Source organism: Sapajus apella, unplaced genomic scaffold, assembly GCF_009761245.1.
Source record: "Sapajus apella isolate SASKATOON/1434 unplaced genomic scaffold, GSC_monkey_1.0 scaffold3, whole genome shotgun sequence".
Lineage (NCBI taxonomy): Eukaryota > Metazoa > Chordata > Mammalia > Primates > Cebidae > Sapajus > Sapajus apella.
Genome location: NW_022436943.1, coordinates 33,004,228 through 33,030,256, shown reverse-complemented (window position 1 = coordinate 33,030,256; position 26,029 = coordinate 33,004,228). Strand labels below are relative to the sequence as shown.

Genomic DNA, 26,029 nt, shown 5'->3' with positions numbered 1-26,029 from the left:
TCCCTTACCAATGCTAGATCTGACTGTCAGGTTTATAGCTCATTTCACACCACAAAATGCTGTATTTTGTCAAAGATGAGTTATGATAGGACCTATGATCAAATTAGGTAAAATGATTTTTCTGTGAAGTAACGAGTGTAGACACAAGACATTCTTCTTCGTGCTATTCTGCCTTTAGTATTTTCTTATTTGCTTTGCTCTCATTTTAGCCTAGTAGAGACCTAATGTATAGAATGCCTATTAGGAGCCAGAAACATTTCAAGGTGATAGTCACATGTTAATTATTCACGTTAGGTATTATTATCTTCATGTGTGGGGTGGGCTAACTGAGGCTTAGAAAAGTTAATGAATTTGTTTAAGGTGCGTAGCTAGAAGGTAGAGGAGGTGATTATTCAATTCTTGGTTTGTTTGATTCTGAAATGAGTGCAATCCCTACTCTTCCGGCCTGCTTCACATTATCTTATTATTTTATAAGAAAAAACACTTCAGAAAGAAGCATTTCTTGTGACCCAGCAAGCTGAACAAAGAATAAAATTGAGTGTTCAGTTGTTGCTCTCTTTTCTCTTTAGGAGACTTTATTGAAAATGAAGTTCTGTGTACCAGGACCCTTTCTTTCCCATTCATCTTGCACAGTGGAGTCACAATAATTATTTTTTCTGCCAATCTATAGGAAGTTTGAGCATTGCCTGCCAGCAGGCACTCTTTGAAAGTAAAGCATTAGATGATTCCTGATGCCTTATGGGATATTCTTCTGTATTTAAGCTAGAACATGTTCATTTCAGAGTTCCTCTCCATGCGTTAGTTTTTGGTCCTTTTCTAAAAAAAAAAAATTAATTAAATAAAATATTATTAAAAGCCCTCTGTAAATTGCAAAGTTTATCTTTTGCTGTGGTCAGAATAATACTATACAGACAATTACAATTCAGTATCCATGAATAAGTACATTTGTTGTGACAATCTTATGACCAACAGGGAATGCTAAACATTCCCTATGTCACCAGACCTTCCTCTAGGTAAAAGTGCCTGAAGAGGAGGGCTGGTATAGGGTAAGCCAAATACCACAGTGCTTCTGGGTAGAGATTCAGTATGAGAAGCAATACTCAAAAATCCTTGTCATTGTTGGAACGCCCTTTTATGTCTGGATTTCCTCATTTGGGGATTATGATCTCAGCTCCATTTATGGAGGGTTTCCCATCATGCATCACTCAATAAAATAGGTTTGGGACTACCTCATGCTGGGAGACATGGAAAACCTCAGGGTGGGTAACTTCATTTGGTTATGCATGCTTCTTTCCTCCTGACTGGCACAACTTCAAATGCCAAGACAGTGGATGAGACTTGGGTAAAGGGCCCTAAGAGCCCAGAGTTTACTCTAGGTCAAAACATTCCACTGGATATTTGACTTGGATATTAATGGGAATTACAGAGCTAAAAGAAAGAAAGAATTTAGATGAAAAGAGAGTATAGTATATCTCAATTGTGACCATTCACAACATACAATAGCAAATTAATGCATGTGAAAAGTTTTAAGGAGGCCCTTAACTTGGTTTAATACTATTTTTCAAATTTGAGCACTGAATATTATGAATTATACTTTCTTGGATAAATTGTACTGCTTGGGACATCACATTTGAAAAATCTGATCTGTGTATTAGAGTAGAGGGGCAATAGGAGATCCCAAGACCTAGGCCAGGACCAGGAGTGCCACATAGGAATCTGGGTCCAAAGTCCTACACAGATACACACACACACACACACACACACACACACACACACACACACTCACACCACAGTTTGTACTATGCCTTTTTCCCAGGAATCTAAGGTACAGGCTGCCTAGATGCCAGAAGGTGGTAGCACACAGCACATAGTATATAGCACATCTACATAGAAGGAATATATCTATATTTTAGCCTCTGGTTCTGTTTTGAGGATAAATCAGTTCTAACTTAATTCCATGTATTTTATGTGTTCAATCCTGTTCGTTTGCTGTCTTTTGTTACATTCAGTAACATCTTGACAAAACATTGATTTGTTTAGCTTTCTTGTCTCCTGCAATATTAATCTGGAAAAATATTTGAGGGGGCAGGGGCTAGGGTAATTTCTCCTGGAATAGTCACCCATCTCAGGCATGCAGCAGTTGGCCAATTGCTCTTCATTGTGTGAATTGTTCATCCTGACTATACCTGATTGATCCTTTCTGACACTTGGTGAGATAGCTTCCTTAGACTGAGAATGCTCTATTATGGTTAAGGACAAACAAATGATTTAAAAATCATACACAGATATTAGATGCTGAGTTAGGCCTTTAACAAAGTGTTTTTTATTTTTTTGAGGTGGTTATTAATTAAGCACTATGTATTTAACTTTAGGTCTTATTTGTAAACTGTAACTATAGTTATTTAAATGTGCAAATTAGTTTTATTTGTTTCATGGAAAGTAAGTAATGTGTCAACATTTTCATGTGAGTGCAGGCCAATTTATATTCTTTATATATTGGAATATATAGTGAAGTTTATTTTCTTGTATAAAGAAAGAAAAATGGTAAAGGAATATTGATAACCCTGAGGTGAAATACCTTCAAAACAGAGAAAAATGTGTTCTCTGAAAGTTTAGCTAATAAAACACACATATGAAAATCTGATATGTTAATGGCTGAGGAAATAGACAGTACTCATGTCTCAGTTCTGGACACATGTCGGACATCATCACCAAAGCAAACTGCAGTCTAATCAGACACAGGGAACAGTTGATGCTAAATTAATCACAATCAGTTTTTATTTCCAGACTGAAGCAACATCAGTTTGGCTGTGTGCTGTTTTATATACGGATATACACTATATATTGCCATGCAGGGAAGATGAAGTCTTGAAGAGAAGATGTAAAAGACATTCTTTCTGCAGGGAGAGTCTTGGTTGATGAAGCCATGCACTGTGCTCCCTGACAGGTCGTCCCTAGATGGGGTCCTAAAGGGAGTACTTTGCCTCAGCCCTGACATACTTAAGATGACCTAATTTCTGTGTTCTGTTTCTGTACTGACCGGGCAAAACTTTGATTTCACACTTGCTGCCCATACAGTTTAATTATTGTTAGAGTGCACACGTCTAGGTAGGAACATTCCTGTCAGCTTACAATGAGCTGTTTTTCTAGTGTCAAATCATCTTTGGATGTATATTTTTTTAAAAGTCCAGTCTCTATATTTGCCAAGTTGAGAATCCTTGTTTTTCAGATGTAGGGAATCCAATCTAGGTACTCTCCTTAAAACCACCTAAACAAATAGAAGTTCAACTTTCCAGAGCTGCCATCTGTTTGGCCAAATAATCTTTTCCAACCTACTAAACGTTGTACATTTCATCTTCCAGAAAAGTCAATCACAATAATGCTCGTTGTGAAATAATTTTCTTTTAACGATTAATGTATTAATCATTATCACTATTTCTGACCATCTCCTTTTTCACAGATAACATTACCCTATATTAGCAAAATTCTTTACCTTTAAAATCTTCCCCTTTATAGAAAATTAATTACAAGTCAACCAAGATTCCTATACTAGCAAAGCTAGCAATCAAAAATAAAATCAAAATAAAAAATTTCCCAGATAAATAAAAACAGAAATTTTGTTGCTACCAGAGCCATCTTACAAGAAATATTACAGGAAATTCTTTAGGCTGAAAGTAAATGACCCCCAAATTACTTTATTTATTTTTATTTTTTATTGCTTTGTAATTTCTTCAAATAATTATCATATATTGTCATAGCAAATAATTATATATATATATGTATATAGAAACATAGATATTTTGCTAATTTTTGCACTGTGAAAGTAAAATAGAAATTTTTGGTTGCTTGGAAGTGAATAATGAGAAGAAAGAAATACAATGACCCAAGTACAGGATCAAAACTATAAAGTTGGGCTAGATGATGTCTATAGCTTCCCCATTCAGCTTAAAATGCATCAATCGTACAAAGAAAAACACAAATGTAGAAAAACAGTGAGCAATATTAAGAAAGGGTGTAGAGATGGGAGTAGACCCCTGCCAGTATCGTTGTCATTGCCTAAAACTCTTCAAGTAAAACAACAAAAATAAATAAATAAATAACTGTACTGAATTACAAATAAATATATCCCTCAATTAATCCCCCTTCCACATACACCATCAATTTCAATACCATTCCCTTCATACTCAACTTGTAGCACAGGAAGGCATATCAAGAGAAATATTATTTTTAAAAAGACCATAAATTAAGGGAATGCTAGAGGGATGGAGAGGATGGAGTAGGTCAGGGAGATTTTTAGGAAGCAGATGGGATGGAGAATTGGACGCTGGGGAAAAGGTAAAGAGGGCGGTCTAGAATAACTTCCAAGGTACTTCGTGCCTTGCTTGGTTAACAGAATGTCATGAGGAAGACAGGACAATATGCAGATCTGAGGAAAATGATTGGTTAATTCTTAAATAACTTTATTGAGATATAATTCACATATTGTGCCATTTATCCACTAAAGGTTTAAAAATCAATGATTTTTAGTGCATTCAAACAGATGTGCAACTATTACCACAGTCAATTTTAGAATATTTTTGTCAAAAAGAGAAAAGTAACCCCATATCCTTTAGTTCACACCCCTCCTCCCATGCCACATCCCTTCTTTCTCTACCAGCCACAAACACCCAAGCAACCACAAATATACTCTGTCTCTATAGATTCTGGGCTTTTATATGAATGGAATTATGTGGTATATGGCCTTTTGTAAGGGGCTTCTTTCATTTAGCTGACATTTTCAAGGTTCACTCAGGTTTTATCATGTATCAGTACTCCATTCCTTTTTATGACCAACTGGTATCCTATTATATGAATATACTGCATTTATCTATTCATCCATTCATTAATGGATGGATAGACATTGGGCTCTTTCTACCTTTTAGCTATTATAAATAATATGAATTGCTATAAGCATTCATGTAAAAATTTCTGTGTGGATACATGCTTTCATTTATCCTATCTGTCTATCATCATCTATCAACTATCTATATCTAGGAGTGGAAATGCTGGATCCTATGGTAACTCCATGTTCAATCATCTGAAGAGATTCCTCTCTGGTTTTCAAAGAGGCTGAATCATTTTACATTCTCACCCAGCAGTGTGTAAGAGTTTCCATTTTTCCTTATCCTCATCAATACTTGCTATCTGACTTTTTTATTCTAGCCAGCTAGTGGGTATGAAATGGTATATTGATCTTGTATCCTGCAACCTTGATAATCTTGCTTATCAGTTCTAATAATTTTTAGTGGGTTCATTATTTTCTATGTACAAGATTATGTCACCTGCCAATACAGATATTTTTTTCTTGTCTTCTTTTTCTGGTGAGAATCTCCAGTACAACATTGACTAGAGGTGGTAAGAGTGGACATTCTTCCTTTGACCTTAGGAGGAAACTATACAGTCTTTCACCATTAAGTATGATGTTAGCTATAAGATTCTTGTAGATCCCTTTATTAGAATAAGGAAGTTTTCTTCTATTCTTATGTTTTATGACGATTTTATCATAATGGGTATTGGATTTATCAAATGCTTTCTCTGCTTCTATTGAGATGACTATGTAATTTTTGTTTTTTTGTTTTATTTATATATATAAATTTTTCTTTTTTGTTATATATATATATATTTATATAATATATATCACATATATAAAATAACTGATATGGTTTGGCTGTGTCCCCACCCAAATCTCATCTTGAATTCCCACTTATTGTAGGAGGGACCCAGTGGAAGGTTATTGAATCTTCAGGGCAAGTCTTTCCCATGCTGTTCTCATGATAGTGAATAAGTCTTATTAGATCAAATGATTTTATAAAGAGGAGTTTCCCTACACAAGCTCTCCCTTTTTGCCTTCTGCCATCCACGTAAGACGAGTCTTGCACCTCCTTGCCTTCCACCATGATTTTGAGGCCTCCCTAGCCATGTAGAACTGTAAGTCCATTAAACCTCTTTCTTTTGTAAATTGCCCAGTCCCGGGTATGTCTTTACTGGCAATGTGAAAACAGACTAACACAATAATGTAATATAATATTTAAACATAATAATTAATTTAGTTAATAGTAATTAAATAACAATATAATAAATTTTCTTTTATTGTCCTATTTTCTTAATCTGAACTCAATTTTATTAATTGAAACTCTAATCTTTATTCGTTCCTTACTTTTGCTTTACTTTGCTTTTTTTTCTAGTGCCTTAAGATGGAAGTTAGGCTATTGATTTGAGATCTTTATGTTTAATGGTGGTTGCAGCTATAACTTTCCTTCCAAACACTGCTTTATCTGCTTCCTTATATATGTGTGTGTGTATATATATATATGTTAATATATATTGTTATATATATTTATTGTTTTATATATTTATATGTAGTTATCCATGTTTTATATATATTGTTATATAAATAAATATTATAAATATATTATTACTATAACATAATATATTGTTATAACAATATAGTATATATAACAATATGTAGTAACCTATATTGTATATAACATATATATAGTATATTGTTATATATAACAAGACTTATTGTATATAACAATAAATATATATATAACAATAAACATACACATATCACATACATATAGTTATAACGCATATATAGTTATAGTTATATATGTGTTATATCTATATTGTTTTATATATATTTGTTATATATACACATATATATGCATATATGTACCTACATATATATATATGTGCGTATATATATACACATTTCATTGAGTTTCAGATGTTTAACTTTGTATCTACAAGGTAAACCCCACTTGGTTATGATGTATAATTAGTTTTATATGTTGCTAGATTTTATTTATTAGTATTCTGTTGCAAATTTTGTGTCCAGATTAATGAGATATATTGGTCTGTAGTTTCTTTTTTTCTCTAATGATATCTTTGTACGGTTTTGGTACCAGAATATTATTGAAACAAAATCAGTATTATACTCAATATACCAGGCCTTATAAAATGAGTTGGGAAGTGCTCTTCTTTGAATTTATGGTAAAATTAAATTATGAAAATATAGTCTGGGATTTTCTTTGCGGGTTGTTGGTTTGGCTTGTTTTGCTTTGTTTTGCTAATTCAACTTTTTCACTTGTTATGGGCTATTCAGATTGTCAATTTCTACTTGAATCAATTTTGGTAGTTTGTATCTTTCTAGGAATTTGACCATTTCATCTAAGTTATGTAACTTCTTGGAATACAAATCCTTTATAATCCTTTTTACTTTTGTGAAGTTAGTAATAATGTCCCCTCTTTCCTTTCTGATTCTAGTAATTTGAGTCTTCTCTATTTTTTTTCAATCAAATTGGCTAAAAGTTTCTCTGTTTTGTTGCTCTTTTCAAAAACCAAGTTTTGGCATAATTTTCTCCTATTATCCTATTTTCTTAAGTTGAACTTAATTTTATTAATTAGGACTCTAATCTTTATTTGTTTCTTACTTTTGATAGTTTTAGCTTTACTTTGCTCTTTTCCCAATGTCTTACGGTGGAATTTAGGTGACTGATTTGAGATCTTTATTTTTAATATAGGTATTTACAGTTATAACTTTTCTTCTAAACACAGCTTTATCTGCATCCCTTAAGTTTTGATGTGTTGTGTCTTTATTTTCATTCATTTCAACAAATTTTCTGATTTCTGTCTGAATTTCTTCTTGATTTGTTGATGATTTAGGAGTATCTTGTTTAATTTTTACATATTTGTGTCCTTCCCATATTTTCCCCTATAATTGATCTGATTTCATTCCATTATAGCTAAAGGAGATATTTTGTATTTTTTATTGTTTAAAAAATTTACTGAGGTTTGTTTTATGGTCTCGCATATGCTATTCTGGAGAATGATCCATGTGTACTTGAGAATAATAATAAATTCTATTTTTGTTGGGTAGAGCGTTCTAAAGGTGTCTGTTAGGTCTAGTTGAACTACAGTGTTGCACAAGTCTTCTGTTTCCTTGTTGCTCTTTTGTCTGGTTCTTCTATTTATTATTGAAAATAGGATATTGACATTTCCATCTTCCATTATTAAATTGTGTCTTCACTTAAGTCAATGTCTGTTTTGTGTATTTTAGTGCTCCTTTATTAGGCACATATATGTCACACTAATTAATATATATATATATATCTCACCACAACCTCCACCTCCTGGTTCAAGCGATTCTCCTGCCTCAGCCTCCCGAGTAGCTGGGATTACAGATGCCCACCACTACACCTAGCTAATTTTGTACTTTTTATTAGAGACAAGAGTTTCTCTCTGTGTTGGTCAAGCTTGCCTCAAACTCCCGACCTCAGGCGATCCTCCCTCCTCAGCCTCCCAAAGTGCTGGGATTATAGGCGTGAACCACCGGGCTTGGCCAGGTGCATATATTTTTATAATTGTTATCTCTTCCTGATGAATTAACCCTTTTATTCTCTTTATCTCAAGTGACTTGTTTGTTAAAAAGTCTATTATATCTGCGATTAGTATAGCTGCTTCAGGCTTCCTGTGGTTGCTTTTTACAGGATATATCTTTTTCTTTAATTTACTTTACTTTTAATCATTTTACTTTTACTTTAATCAATTTGTATCTTTGAATATTGTTTCTCTTATTGATAATATATAGTCAGATCATGCTTTTTTAACTCATCTGATAACCTTTGGTTTTTATTGGGATTGTTTAGCTCTTCATGTACTGTTATTATTGATATAATTGGTTTTATATCTGCTATTTATTTCTTGCTTTGTCACGTCTTTTTTGCTCCTCTAGTCCTCCTTTACTGCTTTCCTTTGCAATGAGTGAATATTTTCTAATGTAGCATTATCATTTCATCAACAATTTTTCACCATTTTGAGTTTGTTTTTCCCAGTGGTATCTCTAGGGTTTACCATATACAGCTACAGATTTATATATGCTTAGTTTCAATAAACATAAAGTGCTGCTTCTATACAGCTCTACTCCATTTTACCCCTTTTTATTATACTATTGTTACACATACTACATCTACTAATGTTACAAATAAACAATACATTGATATATTTACTGCTTTACCATCTGTCATTGTTTCTTTAATCCATTACAGCTTTGCTTCTGCCCACTTCCTTTATGCTGTTAATGGAAAATATGTTACATATTTATTATTTTTCTATATATTACAGTTCTAACAATATATTTTGTACATATCATTTTATAAAATTGCTTTTTAAAATCTTCTTTAAGAGAAGAAAGGGAAAAATGAATTTACAGTGACTGTTATAATTGTATAATTACCTTTATTGTGCTCATGTTTGCTCCTATGAATGCTATTTACTATTTGGGGTCATTAACTTTCAGCCTAAAGGATTTCCTATAGTATTTATTGTAAGATGGCTCTGGTAGCAACAAAATTTCTGTTTTTATTTATCAGGGAAATTTTTTATTTTGATTTTATTTTTGATTGCTAGCTTTGCTAGTATAGGAATCTTGGTTGACTATTTTTTGTTCTTTAGCAATTTGTATATATCACCCCACTACTTTCTGGCCTCCATTGTTTTTGCTAAAAGGCCAGCTATTAATCTTACTAGGTTTCCCTTGTAAGTGATGCGTTTTTCTCTTGCTGCATTCAAGATATCCTCGTCTTTGATTTTCAGTATTTTTACTATGATTTGTGTCTGTTTGCTGGTTTCTTTGTATTTATTCTACTTAGAGTTTGTTGCGTTTCTTCTACGTATAGGTAATTGTTTTTCAAAAAATTTTGGGGTTTTTCAGCAATTGTTTCTTTGATTTTTTTTTTCTTTTTGTTTTTCTCTTTTTTTGGAACTCCCATTACATATATATGGTGTGCTTAATTGTGTCCCATCTTTCTCTGAAGCTGTTTTTCTTTCCCCTCTCTGTTCTTTGGCTTGTATAATCTCTATCAATTTACCTTCAAGTTCTTTCTTCTGACAGCTCAAATCTACTATTGGGTCTTCATTTTTTTTTTCTGCTATTGCATTTTTCAATTCCAGAGTTTTCATTTGGCTCATGTGTATGTATGTGTTTGTACACAGACACAACTATTAATATTAGTATATAGATAGATATGATTTCTTTTTATTGGTATTATTTATTTGATGCAACATTGTTATTGTATATTCATTTACTTCTTCAATCATGCTTTCTATTAGGTCTATGAATATATTTATAATGTCTACTTTGAAATCTTTCTGATTCATCTGACATCTCACTCTCATAAGCAGTTTCTGTTGCCTGATTCTTTTTGAGGCAGAGTATAGATCATATTTTCAAAATTCTTCATAGCTTCATATTTTTTGCTAGATATTGGACATTCTGGATAATATATTGTAGGAGTTCTAGCTACTGATTCTTCTCTTCCATAGTTTGTCATTGTTCATTGTTCAGTTATTTATTTAGTGACTGGTTGGATTATTTTAATAAAGTACACTCACACCCCTCAACACACAGTGTTAAGCCTCTCATGTTGCTCCTCAACTAGACACAGCTTTGAGACAACCTGGGCTAACAGTGGTATTTTGTGGGCCTCTCTTCTAATTCTTTCCCTTGCTCCACTGCTGGCAATTGCTTTATTGTTTACAATACCCTGGGCATACATTTCTTTACAAACCAACCTAATTAAATGTAATTCCTTTGAAGGAATGGCTTCTAATGTCAGTGTTTGATGTTTATTCTGACCCCAGGAGAGCTCCTCTCAGCTGTCCTATTCCCTTATTTCCTGCAAACTAGCTGGCCTGCAGTCTAGGCTCTATCTTCATTAGATTCACAGATCTCATTCTAATTGCCTTTCAGCACAATCTACATTAATCTTGAGAGTTTCCTTAGGTTTAAATTTCTCTACTGCTCTGTTGCAGATGAAGTCACTATTCTACTGCCTGCTTCTCCTCCCAGAAAAATATTTCTTAACAATAGCTCTGAAGCTGTGAGTAGGGACAATAGCAATTTTCTCTCTGAGTAAAACCCCATTTTAGGAGAGCACTCAATAGGCTAATGTTTTCTTGGATTGCCCCTCTGGCACAAAGGTACCACAACACAAGTCAGGGGAAACGGCACTAATGCCCCAGGATTCTCAGCATGCCACACCTGAGGTAGACCCTCCAATCTTGAGTAGGCATTGAGCAGAAGAAGAAAGCCTCACTTTTCAACCACATTCACCAGGACTAGACTCAGCATCAGGCAGCCAGACACAGGACAAGCTATGCCAAAGCCTTATTCTTCTCAGGAGGAAAAAAAAACAAAAACAAAAAAAAAAAAAAACAGGCAAAACAAAACAAAAAACCAGGGAGATGGGGAAGAACAGAGCCGTTTTGGTGCAAATATCACAGACTAACTTTTCTTGCTGAAATTTCATAGATTTTATTGAATATTTGTTTTCATTTGCTGTTTTGCTCTTATGATTATTTCTAGAGGCTTTTGGTGTTTTCTTTTTTAAAATGTTTTTCACCAGTTTTCATCAGGTTGTGGGTCAGCATGTTACTCATGCTGTCATGTGATAAGTGATTTAATTTTGAATATGCAAGTTGGGATTTATTTATCTGGGTGAAGAGTTCTCATAGGCAGAAAGACACACAGAACTGAGAGCCAAGGAACAGACCTAAGCTGGTTATGTAGATTTGGAAGTCAACCTAGGGACAGAAATAATGAGAGATAAGTAACAGAAATAGAAGAGGGTCAAGATCAGAACTCAAAAGAATATTAACATTTAAGCAAAGGAAACTGGGAAGAACTGGTTAGAGAAGGAAGCTATAGTACACTCTAGAAAGAGTGTTATATATGGAAGAAAACAGTGTAAAATTTCAAAGAGAAAATGATTGGAGTATCAGAACCATGAAGAATAAAATAAGAGCTAAAGAATCTTTAAAGATGAATAAAAGTTACATTTTACTTTTCAAAAATTAAAGGTTTTGAAGTTGTAAAAATATTACAGTATTACACATGTTATTGGATTTGACAATTAGGAAGACACTGATGAGGCCAGGCGCGGTGGCTCACGCCTATAATCCCAGCACTTTGGGACGCCGAGGTGGATCACGAGGTCAAGAGATCGAGACCATCCTGGTCAACATGGTGAAACCCCGTCTCTACTAAAAATACAAAAATTAGCTGGGCATGGTGGCGCATGCCTGTAGTCCCAGCGACTCAGGAGGCTAAGGCAGGAGAATTGCTTGAACCCAGGAGGTGGAGGTTGCGGTGAACCGAGATCGCGCCATTGCACTCCAGCCTGGGTAACAAGAGCAATACTCAGTCTCAAAAAAAGAAAAAAAAAAGAAGACACTGATGAATTTTGCCAGAGTGGTTGGGGTATCCTGTAGGTGGTAAAGACAGATTGCAGTGGGTAGATACGTAAAGTAATAGAGTTGGGGAATGGAAATTGTTAGGGTTGGGAATGGGGTTTATATCCTTATCCTGACACTTAACTCTGACTCCCCAAGATTCTGGGCAGTGCTGTATATACACAAAGAACAGGCAGCCTGGTGGAGATCACGGCTTATGCTTCATTCAAGCCTCCCTGGAAATGGCTAGATTGGAAAACACAGCACATCTCTGACCCCTCCCACATAAAATCCAGGTCCACAAGAACTTGTCTAACCCAATTTATCCCATCGCTGGTAAGCTGAGAAGCTGGAACAGAGAGGGCACACAATTGGGTGAATTTTCCACAGGGAGACCCTGCCTGAGAACCACAGTGAGAAATGTGATGGAGTTAACATCTTCTTTCAGGGTCATAGTAATTACATGAACAGCTAATATGGACCAAAACAAACCAAATTTAGTAATTTACTGTGGAGCAAAGTGAAGGCTAAAACACAGGTATCAGCCAAAAGTCAGAAAATTCAAACAAGTGGATACAATAGAAGGTCCAAGCTTGGAGGGAATAAGTAGAGATTTAGATAACGGGTACATATGGAATCACGAGATGTGTGGCCTCAGTTTTCTCAAGAGAGAAGTGAGGCTGTATACTCCTTACTCCTTGTATATTCCTTGTATATTATTCTTGTCAGGAATAAGCAAGAGAGAGAGTTTAGAGGTAGGCTGACTGCTGGAGGACAGTGGAGAAAGTTAATGCCTGAGCTTGAACACATGCACTCTGGGGATTGACATAGTGAGCTGAGCCTTGTTCTGTGTTCCCTGTTGCCACAAACAGGACAGAATTCTAGGATGTACAGAACATTGGCTTCATCCAGAATAATGCTTCTTACATTTCATAGTCACCTTTATTCTCCTACTATCCTTGTTAAAAGAGGTTTTCACGTTGGCGTTTGCAGAATAAGTTCTGTCCAGGGGAAAATTTTCAACAGTCTAATAAATTGAATAAAGACAATGTGATTGATATTTTATAGGGCTCTTCAAATTCAAGGCTGCCCTTATTTATTGCTGCTTCTTATTTTGGGGGAAACAAAATGCCTACTCTTTAATAAAACTAGGATACTGGGTAACTATTTTTATTTTTTGCCTTTACTCAGCAATAATAAAAGTGGACAAGCATAGACCTGTTCCTCTGTTTAATAAGCTCTTCCGGTCTGTAAAATCTCAAAGCTAGATCATCAGCACTTGAGTATATTTTCATAAACAGTATGCTATCCACTATAAGCATAACTGAAGCAAATGAAGGAGAATAAAATAATTATTTAGCAACTGGAATACTAGGCCCAAATAATAAAGAAAATTAACATAAGGTGAGCTTCCTTCTCACAGGCACACACACATCAATGTTCAGACCAGGGGTGGTTAGAGATCCATAATAACAATATCTCATTGTGGAACTCTGCAAGGTAACTCTCAAATAGCTGCATGGCAGAGACCATAGCTTATAATGTCATAGCCTGTGTTGCCAAGGCAACAACACAGCCAGCAACAGAGGCTGACATTTTGAAATGTGCATGTGATTTTATTATTTACAAGTTGTAGAGAAGAGAGCAGTGCCAATGTGGTGGCTTAGAAACATCTGTTCTAATACTGCCCACTTGCTTTTGAAAAGAGTGCAATATCTTAAGTAACCATATTCATCAAGAGCCATGTGCAGACTCAGCCATTCTTTCATCTATTTATTCATTCATTTATCCAACAAGCATTTACCTACTAAGCACCTAGCACGTGCCTTGTTCTGGGAATCCAAGAGTGAACAATACAGACATAGACTTTGCTATTTTTACTATATATCTATTACGATATAAAGAAAACTTGATGGAAATTAATATACTGGGTCTTAATCTGAGGAGAAAAGGTAATACTCAAATACGGAACAGGTTGTGCTGCTCCTATCCCTATGCCCCGTCATGAATATTTGGATAGTAACAATTATGCTGCACTTTGTTTTCACATTCTTTCCTCAGATGGCGATTCTAATGGGTTTTTATCCCTCAAGATATTTTGAGAAAAGTGAGTTTCTAATTAAATAATTTTGAAAAATGCAAAAGATAGAGCTTATCTTACTCCTACCAATTCACAGGAACATTTCTTGATCTGATGTTTCCATCGAACCCTATTATGCAGTATTAGTGTTCCAAGGAATGTATTTTGGGGAAAGTTATCTTAGTATCCTTTATAAATTGAAATAGTGGTGATGACACTGGTAATGCATACATTAGCTATGGCATTTGAAAGGCTATAAGCAACGTACATACCAGGGCATCCATGGCAGGCAGAAGACTGCATTCATAATTTATGAATTCCAAAGATATTATTCAACCTTTTATAACATCTTCTTGTCAGGAATAAGCAGCAGGATTCCTACAATTAGAAAACATTTCTCACAATATGCCTCATGGATATATCACTATGTACCTTCCTGATGAGCTTGAATTTAGTAATCTAAAAGCCATGCCTACTGGCTATGCTTAGGAATATTTAAATAAGTGAAGGCAACACCCTGTTTTAAGGCAGCTATTTATTGAAGCATAAGTTCAATCCAAAAAACAGGAGGACAGCAACTGTACAGGTTTGCAAAAGGACAAGGGTGATGAGGCTTGATTGCTGATAGAGCCACCTCAGTTAAGTTGGCTGATAGCAGGTGATGTCTGTTCCACACCATCCCTAGCTGTAGATTTAGTGAGCAAGACCAGACTGCTTGCACAGCACTGGGGATCATGACTCATTGACTTATTGCTTTTGAAATAAAATCTCTCTCCCTTGAAGTCAGCTGAGGACATTGAAATTCTTCTGTCTGCATTTGCTATCAATTTCATTCAGCTGGCACTGCCCCATTGCTACCTGGTAATACAATTTAATTTGTGAGGGGAAGAGAAATCATAGTTCTTACTTCCTGCAGAGCGTGAGAAGATTAAAAGATCTGTGCAGAGCCCCTGCTGTAGAGAGACTGCAAAGGTGTTATTAGATGGAGACAGTGCATAATTCTCATGCTCCTTGCAGCATCAGTGAGCAAATTGTATTTGCAGGCAGGTGCTTCTGAGTAGCAAAATTGCCATGACTGTGTGGAGGACAAAGTCTGCATGATGGTTTGGCTGGAAGCCTGTCTCTGAGACAGCTTGGTGCAGGCACAGATGTCCCAAGTAGTAATGCAGCAGAGCAGCCCTCATGCTGAGAAACACTGTATTGTCTGCCTCTTCTCAGCACCCTCTGCATATGTTCTTGTATTTTTATATCCATTTCACTCTCACACTTCACTGATCTTTTAAATTTGTAAATTAACAAAAGAGATGACTCTGTTTCAAATGAAACTAAACTGAGCTATCTACCAAAAAAAAAAAAAAAAAAAAAAAAAACCCAGAGGGCTGCTATCTAAAGCGTGCATGTGTGGGAAGAGGACCACCAGTTTATCCTGGCTTTGGTTGAAATGCCAACTGGAGATTTTTTAAATGCACATGAATATTTTTTTTTCTCTGATGTTAGAAAATCACTGAAGTCAAACAGGAGAAAGCAAAAAATTGTTGGATTTGTAAATCTGTTTTGAAGTGAGGCATTTCCAAACACCTTCAGACATTTTAAGACCTTCCTTCTTTGCTGCTCTGGACCAGACTCTGATATATGCTTAGGTGATGTGCGAAACTGTGCAAGATTAGATACACCTGGGTTTGAAAGCGAGCCTTTCAATGTAAAAGCAATATATGACTACTTAACCTCTCTAAACTTTGATTTCCTCAACTATAAGTGGGAATAATAGTGGATCCTATTTCATAAAAATGTTGTAAAGATCAAGTAATATATGTCAATGCTTACATAGAATGTGGCATATAGTATATGCTCATTAAATAATATCTATTATTTGTACAAGTAAATAATCTGTTGTGAACTTAAAAAGAGGAAGTACCAGACTTATTCTCATATATGTGTCTATGTACCTGTGTGCTTATATCTATGTATTTTGTTTTATAATTGAAAGTAAAACTGCTTAAGCATGTTACCCATCTATACTTGTTTGGACTAGAATTCTATACCTCTGTGCTATTATAAATGATTTAGAAAAGTGTGAATTTCATTTCCACTAGTGTCTTTAAGTCACTAAAGTAGTGTAGAGAATAGGGAAGAAATCTGCACATATAATTCTATTTTGGTTACCAAGTTACTTTGAAGTGAGAAAAGTCTAAACAACACAGACTTTTAAAGAGATACCATAAAGTACAAGTAAACCAGAATCTCATTGTGCAGAGTCACTCGTTTATTCATTCATGCATTCATTCACCAAATAAATATTAATAACACATACACAACATGAGTATGATAGTTATGAGGTATAGAAAACAAATGACTAAGGAGTAAGATACACTTACCTTAAGGAACTTACAGTCGTGGTGGAGAGACAAGTAAAGAAACTCTATAATATCAATGCAATATAAAAGGAATTATAATATGAACACATTAGGCTATTTGATTTGTAGAGCAGTTTTTAGCATCTCTCACCTTTTCATAAAGACTGGAAATCTTAATGCATAAATATCTTGAAATTCTTAATTTTAAGTTACGTTTTTACTTTTGCTTGAGATATATTCTCTCTGTTGAGACTGTCCAATGTGGAACATTTTAAAAATTATATTGGTTATATTAACTTTGCATACTTTTTCTTTTAGAACAGTTTGTCATTTAGTTTATAAAATATCATCACACACATAGAACAGGATACATAAAATTTAAAAGTAGAAGAATCACAACCCATTTAAAAGTAGTTATCAAATGTTCATTTTCTGCATGGTATTAGGTAAAAGGAAACTTAATATTTTAATTACCTAAGATAAAAATAGATTTGGAGCTATCAGCCTCAAATGTAGCTATATTGCAAAAAAAAAAAAAAAGTTCTTTTTAAAATCTTTTCCTTCTTAATTTCTCTCTCTCTTGATTGCTTCCTTCCTTTATTTTTTCTTCCTTCCTCTCTCCCTGTTCCTTTTTTCCTTTTATTCCTCATTCATTTTTTTTTCTCAAACTTGCTGGTCTAATCAGATTGATCAAAATAGCCCAGTATTGGAAGACGGCGGCAAATCACACTGCCATGGGTGTACCTATGCAACAATCTTGCATGTTCTTCACATGTACCCCAAAACCTAAAATGCACTAAAAAAAAAATAGCCCAGTATTTCTGACTTCTGAAACAACTAATATTCATACATAAAAACTTGACATAAACTTTGAATTTTCACCCATTTCTTTTGCTTTAATGGAGCTTTAAAACTTAAAAACCTATAAACACACTTGAACAGAAGCTGTTTTCTTAAATCATGTGCAGATAAAAACGTCACACTTCATTAGCACCTGACTCTACTACCAAAACAGCATCTTCATGGTGAAATCTTTTTATTTCTTAGGAATCCTATAATTATTATAGGTAAAATGAGGGGGATAAAGGGACTATTTGCCTATTTTTTAGTAGCAGAATTGTTTTTTCTTTCAAATTACCTTATAAGTCATACCATTACATAAAGCAGTTAAAAATATAACTGGTTTAGCATGTTCTCACTCATAAGTGGGAGTTGAACGATGAGAACACATGGACACAGGTAGGGGCACAACACACACTAGGGCCTGTCGGGGTGGGAGGCAAGGGGAGGAAGAGCATTAGGACAAATACCTAACGCATGTATGGCTTCAAACCCAGATGATGGGTTGATAGGTGCAGCAAATCACCATGGCACATGGATAACTATGTAAGAAACCTGTACATTCTGCACATATATCCCAGAATTTATATAAATATATATTATATATAATATATATATTTTATATATAATATATATATTATATATAATATATATATTATATATATTATATATATATTAGCTATATATATATATTTTAAATTTTATGTATCCTGTTCTGTGTGACGATATTTTATAAACTAAATGACAAACTGTTCTAAAAGAAAAAATATGCAAAGTTAATATAACCAATATTATATATATTATATATATATATATTATATAGCTATATATATGTATATATAGCTGGTCTAACCAAGTAAGGAGGTGAGTGGGCAAGACCCTGGCCCAACTGAGGAGCTCCAGGAATCCAAAGATTGTCCTTTGAAAACCTTTGAACTAGGAAATCCCTGAGGTTCCTTCTACTGCTAACCGCTTATGACTATAAGTGCTAAATAATTCACACTGAATTACACTTCTCTAAATAAATGAATGTCTTTCATTGTCACGCATGAAGTAACTGAGATTCTCTTTATGCTTGTGACATTTACTTCCTTTTTTAAAGAAATCAACACAACAGTAACCTGGAATTAATCTCCCTGAAAATTATCCATGACCAGAAAGAAATTTAGGCATTAAATATACTATTACTAGACTAACAGATGTGGGCTATTGAAACAATAATACTTTCATATACTATTTATGACAAAAGACCTCTGTATATAGTGATCTAAGTTAGTAATTCTTTAACTACACGATTATGTTATTAGGTTGGTGCAAAAGCAACTGAGGTTTTTGCCACTGAAAGTAATGGCAAAAACTGCAATTACTTTTACACCAACCTAATATTTCTCTTTATTTCACCTCTATTGACCTAAAACGCAGTTGAGTTTACTTTTGTTATATTTTTCTAGCTATGTATGATTATGTAATATCTATAAAACATAAAGGATAGGTAGCACTAGACATTTAATAAATCAATATTTGGTTTTAGCATTACTTATTCCAAAGAAGTTTCATACATTTATTTTAAACTAATGTTCTCTGCTATTACTATTAGTCACTTTCTAAACATTTTCTTAATCTACTCATAATAAAGATGGAGAGGATTCCATTTAAAATCTATAGTAGAATATATATTTTCCTTTGTACATCTCACCCATGACAACAATCAGAGCTGCTTCTTCAAGCAGTAGCAGCTCATGACCTTTCAGGAATTAAGATGGGAAATGAATAACATATGAGATTTGTGTTTCATGGAGAAGGTCCTGGCCAATATTATCGGATGAAAAATGTGAGATGATCTAGGAAGAGTTTCATCTTCTGGTTATTTTTGTTACAATTGAAGATGTGGTTTTCCCTTTGCCAATCATATTCGCAGTAATTCTAAGTACCTGTTCCACACTGACCTGTAGCTGAGATGGTGGAGAGAGTTGTGAGCCAGTGGGGTGGGGGATCTTTGGAAATGTTCTTCCAAGTGGAAGGTATGTTTTATCATGCTGCTGCCTTCTATTTATTAAAGAAATAATAGCTATTATAATACCTAATGGACATTTATATCTATTGCAGGCCTTATCTTTCCTGCAAAGTTATTCATTTAGGTAAAGAAATTTATCCACCTCAGATTTGTCTCATATTCCCATATATCAGCACTTTTTTAAGTCAGATGAAAAAACTTACCGCATTGTGATTGTTAGATAGGTTGTAAATCTCATTCCATTTTCACACTTATTTGTTCTCTGTATTGAAGACAGTGAACAAATTTTATCCTGTATCCCAGGAGCACCCTGAAGACACTGTGAGATCTGTGGTCTGTTTCATATGAATGAGAAGAAATTATTTTTTGCCTGTCACATTTTCTCATCTAGAGGGTTAAAACATACAAATAATAACCAATAATATTCAACTCACCTGCAGTATCTTATTCTTTTCAATATCTGGAGTACTATGTTTAGAAGTTCAGAGGCTGCTTTCAAGATCAACAGGGAAAAATGCCAATAGGTACATCTGTCATAAGTACAGAAGGGAGTGGGGACATTTGCAATAAAGTTGTCATAGTTGCATAATTAAGAAATGTTGTTTAACATGTTAATTTATTTTATTATCTGGGATTGCAATATGGAACTATCTTATTTTACTCAATGTTCATCAGGATTGCAGTTTTGCTCAAAATTTACCATTATTAGGATTACATTCTAATTCTACTATAGTTTGGTTAAGTGTTGATCTCTGACTTGTTTTTCAAATAATGAATTTTGGTGGTTCAATCATTTGGCATTTGAGCACATTTTTATATATTTTAAGCAGCCCAGAGCCATCTTTTTTACAAAAGTTCTAGCATTTTAGATGTTATACCTCTGGCACTGATGAAGAGCTAACAGATGACGCAGCCCCCAGAGAATGCCCCTGTAATGTCTATAGCTCTGCTATTAAATATGTTGTTCATTACATTATCCAATGTGCCAACTATAAAAAAAACCATGGTGATACAATTTCCAATTTTTGATACAAAACTCCATCTACAATTATAACAAAAATAACCAGAAGACGAAACTTCTTACCATTTTTCGTCTGGTAATATTGGCGCAGGACCTCCTTCATGAAATGGAAATCTCCCATTATTTATTCCATCCTTAATAACCTGAAATGTAATAAACTCCCACTGCTTAAAAATCCAGAAAGTGTTTACTTCTGATTAGTCGGTTTGCTCTTAACAACTGAATACTGAGATGTGTGTGTTTTCACTGTTGCTCCAACTACTAAGGAACTCAGATGTAAAGGTTTCATTCAGTTGCTGTACTAAGGCAGCAGGACATGGAGATTTGATGTAAATGTCTTTTCATTTACAAAGCAGTTTTGCCTTTTTTATTGTGTTTAATGCTTTGTGGTTTACTACATCAATTCCATTATCATTAACTGTCTGCAATCCTTTTTTGAATGTATTTTAAGATAAGATAAATATATATATATGTATACACAAACAAAATTTGTGGAAAGGCATTATTTTAGACCAGTCTCTTGTCCTAGGCCCTGGCAGACCAGACCAAACCAAAATGGAGCCCCTCATGATAAATGTCACATAATCGAACTGAAACTTTAAGGAGGCAGGGAAATCCCCAAACTAACCAGTTTTTCCTTAAAACGGATTTCACCAATCAGTAAGAACCCAGTCTACCTAAGATAATGAGGAAGTCCCTTCTGCTCCAACCTTTACAACAAAAGAGCCGTGTAGTAACCTGATGTCGACCAATCCATTCTTTTCACTGTTCTTTCTTCTTGTTTCTACCTTACCAAAACCAGTTGTTTTGTCATACCTAGTGGAACACTCATTCCATCTTACAGAATGAGATACTGCATAATTCTAGAATCTCACACAAAAGGCAATTAGATGTTTAAACTAAAGTTATTGTAATCTGGCCTGTTGACAACCTTTTTTGTCTTATTCACACTTCCTTCTTTCCAATTTTCCATTCTACTTATGTTCTGTGTTTGCCTGAAACTCACTACAACCTCCCTACCTTCGTCATCCACCCCCTCCCAGAAAGCAGAATCTGAGACAAGTGCTTTTGTGCAGATAGTCTCTAGAGCAAGCAAGACAAGAGAACAGGATGGAAGGACTAGCGAGAGTGAAACAGAGAAGGAAAGCCAATTCACTGTTAATATGCTATGCTGATCTCTGTAGTGGACAACTGGAACTTAATATAGCCAAGGCCTTCTGAGGAGTCTTAGAGAATGTGCCTCAAAACCTCTACTTCAGGGAGAGAAGGGACCAGATTTTTTCCACCATTAGTCAAAATGGGCCACATGCAGTGTTAATAAGTACTCAAATCCACCCCACACTACTGCATCCAAGAATCCCCAGGCCAAAAATGAGAGATATATAGTGCTATCAGGTTACATCTGTGAGAATTCATTGCTGCAGCAATGCCCAGAAATAAAGATTGAGCCAAGAGGATTAGAGTCAAGGCACAAGAGATATCCTACACAAGTTTGAACGCCATAGGAAACCCCAGCAGCACTGCCTGGTTTTTCCTTTTCACCAAGATCTGACCCCACTATATGTTACAGATTTGCCATATCCCTCCCTCAGTGGAAAGAGACCAGTGCCAAACTCTTTTATTTACTCAGCAGGTCTCCCTTTCTTGGAGGAATTTATTTAATGGAAGGTAGTAGCAATATAATCAAGGAGTCCAGAAGGATGTCTCAGAGGCAGAGATTTAGAATTGTCCCAGTGGTTTTACTGAGACTTCCTGAGTAGTGAAATGAGCCTTTTCTGACCTCACATCTGTCAGACACACATTGTATCTGTGTGATGGAAATTACAGCTTATAATAGACCTTGAAATCATAGGAGCTACCAATGAAGTAGGAAGGAGAATACAAAATCCAGGTTTCTTCTGCTTGTCCTCAACTCCTTCCTAACTCAATTTCCAATAACTGCTTCCTTCCTCCGTCCAGTCTAGAATGTTCCTACCAGATATTAGGAAACAACAGGAAGGCATCCTTTACTCTCTTTCTCACAGTTCCCAAAGAAGGACCTGAAATCCCCATCAGTAAATAGATTTTAGATCTATTGCCACTCATGGGATTATTTTACTGTCTCCTTCATAGAATATGGAATCATATATAACAGCTGTTTCTTTTCCTGGTGAGGCAAACTGACAGGTGCTACAAGATGGAAGGGTGAAGGTCATGCCCTAGACAGTAGAGTTCAGTGTCAGAGGCAGAGTCCCCATGTTGCTGATCTGGCAACAACAGACTGGCTGACTTCTAGAAAATTTACTTAACCTCTCTAGGCCTCAGTTCCCCTGATCAGTGAAATGTAGACAGTGATGTAAGTCATACAGGGATGTTGTGAGTATTAAATGAGGTAGTGCATAAAAATTGCTTAATACAGTCCCTGGCATAGAGAAAGTGAATAGTAGTGCTGGCCAGCAGTATACTACTATAATGGGAGAATGAAGAAGATGGAGCCAGGATCAGGGAATGGTAGGAATTAAAATGTAAGAAATGCTGTGACTGAGAGGCAAATAAAGAACTAAGGGAAATCACAGAATCTTATACAACTAACTTTTATCCACAGTCGTGCCCATTCACAAGCCCTACTTCTCCCTTGTAATAGTAACACCAACTCTCTAACTTGGTGCCAGTAACTAAAGCATCTCCACAAGTTTAGAAGAATCTTTCTCATGAATTTGGTCCTTTTTCTGACCTGCTTTAGTTCTTCCACCTGCCGTTTTAACACAGATGAACCAACTGGTGGTGTTCTAGCAAGGGCAGTGCCAAACAGGTATTGCCATACACACTTGTCAAAGCAAATCAAAGTTCTGATCTCTCCAAGAGCACAGGAGAAATGGCTTACCAAACAGGATTGAGAAATCAATCTTTGTTCTTGAGCGTTTGAATTCAGATCTAGACTTACACCATTGGACCTAGTTCTCAGGCCTTCAAACTCAGACTGGGACCTACACCATCAGTTCCCCTGGATCAGGCCTTTGGATTTGAACTGGAACAATCCAATTGGCTTTCCTGGGCCTTCAGCTTGCAGATGGCAGACTGTGAGACTTCTCAGCCTCCATAATCACATGAGCCAATCCTGCAAAATAAATATATTTCAATATATCCATCAATATCTATACCTACACTTATCCACTGGATCTGTTTCTCTGGAGAACCTTGACTAATATATTGGGTCATAGGTATATATATGATCAACTTTAGGAGAAGAGTTTTCTAAAGTGGTTACACCAATTTACATTTCTGCTTATAGTTTATGAGCATTCCCATTGCTCCATATCCTCCTTATACTTGGTATTTTCCAGGTTTTTTTCATTTAGTAATTCCTGAAGAGCTGAAGAAACATGCAACATACTCTAGGCTGAGATTCCAAGAATGACTTCTGTAGCCACACTGGAAAACTAGATTGCCTAGGGAACCATGTCTTCCTTGTGATACATGTCAGCAAAATGAATTCTCTTTTCCTATTTCTTTTTTCAGCTTTTAAAAAATTGTAAACAATAACATAGCATCATTTTAGTTCTATTAAGCTATATACCATATAACTGGTCCATAAACTGGATTGCCTAGGGAACTGTGTCTTTCTTGTGATCCATGTCAGCAAAATGGATTCCCTTTTCCTATTTCTTTTTTCAGTCTTCCAAAAATTGTGAACTATAACATAGTATAGTTTTAGTTCTATTAAACTATATACCATATAACTATATACCACACACATGTGGTATATTAATTCTTTGTAATGCATTCCTATTACAAACACATCATCTTCCATGATATGTGTTTTAATTTTCTTTTCCCTGATGACTCATGAAGTTAAACACCTCTTCATAAGTTTACTGGCCTTTTGAACATTCTCTTTTGAGAAGGGCTCAAGTCTTTTTGGCCAGTTTTCCATTAGGTTGTCAAACTTGCAAGTGATTATTTGTTTGAGAGAGTTTTAAAAAATGTCAAAGACCTAGAAATAGAAATTCCATTTGACCCAGCAATCCTATTACTGGGTACATACCCAAAGGATTATAAATTGTTCTATTATAAAGACACATGCACATGTATGTTCATTGTGGCAATGTTTACAATAGCAAAGGCCTGGAACCAACCCAAATGCCCATCAATGATAGACTGGTCAAAGAAAACATGGCACAATACACCATGGAATAGTATACAGCCATAAAAAAGGATGAGTTTGTGTCCTTTGTAGGGACATGGATGAATCTGGAAACCATCATTCTCAGCAAACTGACACAAGAACAGAAAATCAAACACCACATGTTCTCATTCATAGGTGGGTGTTGAACAATGAGAACACATGGACACAGGGAAACAAGCATCACACACTGGGGTCTTTTGTGAGGGGCAGGGTAGTCACAGCGGGGGGATGGGGAAGTTGGGGAGGGATAACATGGGGAGAAATGCCAGATATAGGTGACGGGAGGATGGAGGCAACAAACCATATTGCCATGTACATACCTATGCAACAATCCTGCATGATCTGCACATGTACCCCAGAACCTAAAGTACAATTTAAAAAAAAAGTCATGAATACTATTCCTTTGTCAGATAAATATATCATGAATATTTTTCTCTGTGTGTGGCCTTTAGACTTTATGAGTAGTGTCTTTTAGTAACCAGAAATTCTTAATTTCAATATAATTACATTTAAATATTTAAAAATATCTAGTTAATACTTTTTGTTTTCTGACTAAGAAACCTTTTCCTTTGACAAGGTCATGAAGATAGATGGTCTTCTGTAAGCTTTGTTTCCCTTTCACATTTATATCATTAATTCACCTGGAATTGAATTTTTATGTAAAATGTACAGTAGGGGTCAAGATACATGTTATTTTCCAAATAGATATTCAGTTTAGGAAGTACTACTGAATGAGATCATTTCTTTATCACTACACTGTACTGCCATTTTCATTATATTTCAGGTAACTGAATATATGTGAGTTTGTTTCTGGAACAGCATTTTGTTGCATTGATCAGTTTGTCTACTATTGCTCCAATATACCAATGTCTTATGGATATATAACTTTATATTATTCAGTGAAAAGCTCCCAAATCTGTTCAGCTTCTTCAAAACTGCCTTGCATTCTCATATAAACTTTAAAATTCGATTGTCAGCTTTATCAAAAGAAAAAACCTGTGGGGATTTTGGCTAAAAAAAAAAAAAAAAATAGAATCTGTAGATCAATTTGAGAAAAATTGACATCTTGAGCTCATTTAATTTTTACTAAAATTATCTGAATTATAAATTTGTTTTCTACAGTTTATTGCTGAGATAACTGAAGAAAAGAACAGTAAAGGAACATATCTTATATCATCTCAATAATTAGTACTCACTTCTGGATCCTTATCCAGAATATACAGGGCAGAATGTAGCTAAAGTACAACTGACAGTGTTTTGCTTTCATATTTAATATTATGAT

General features: G+C 34.9%; 1 long non-coding RNA gene across 1 annotated transcript; it reads right to left on the bottom strand.

Annotated features, from left to right (window-relative positions):
- Positions 1 to 25,106, bottom strand: LOC116532627. The gene is made up of 6 exons (XR_004260920.1): positions 25,068 to 25,106; positions 20,646 to 20,725; positions 19,996 to 20,091; positions 19,765 to 19,896; positions 14,626 to 14,731; positions 1 to 816 (listed from the first exon to the last, which is right to left on the bottom strand). It is a non-coding gene; the product is annotated as an uncharacterized LOC116532627 (long non-coding RNA).
- Positions 25,107 to 26,029: the final 923 nt, after the last annotated feature.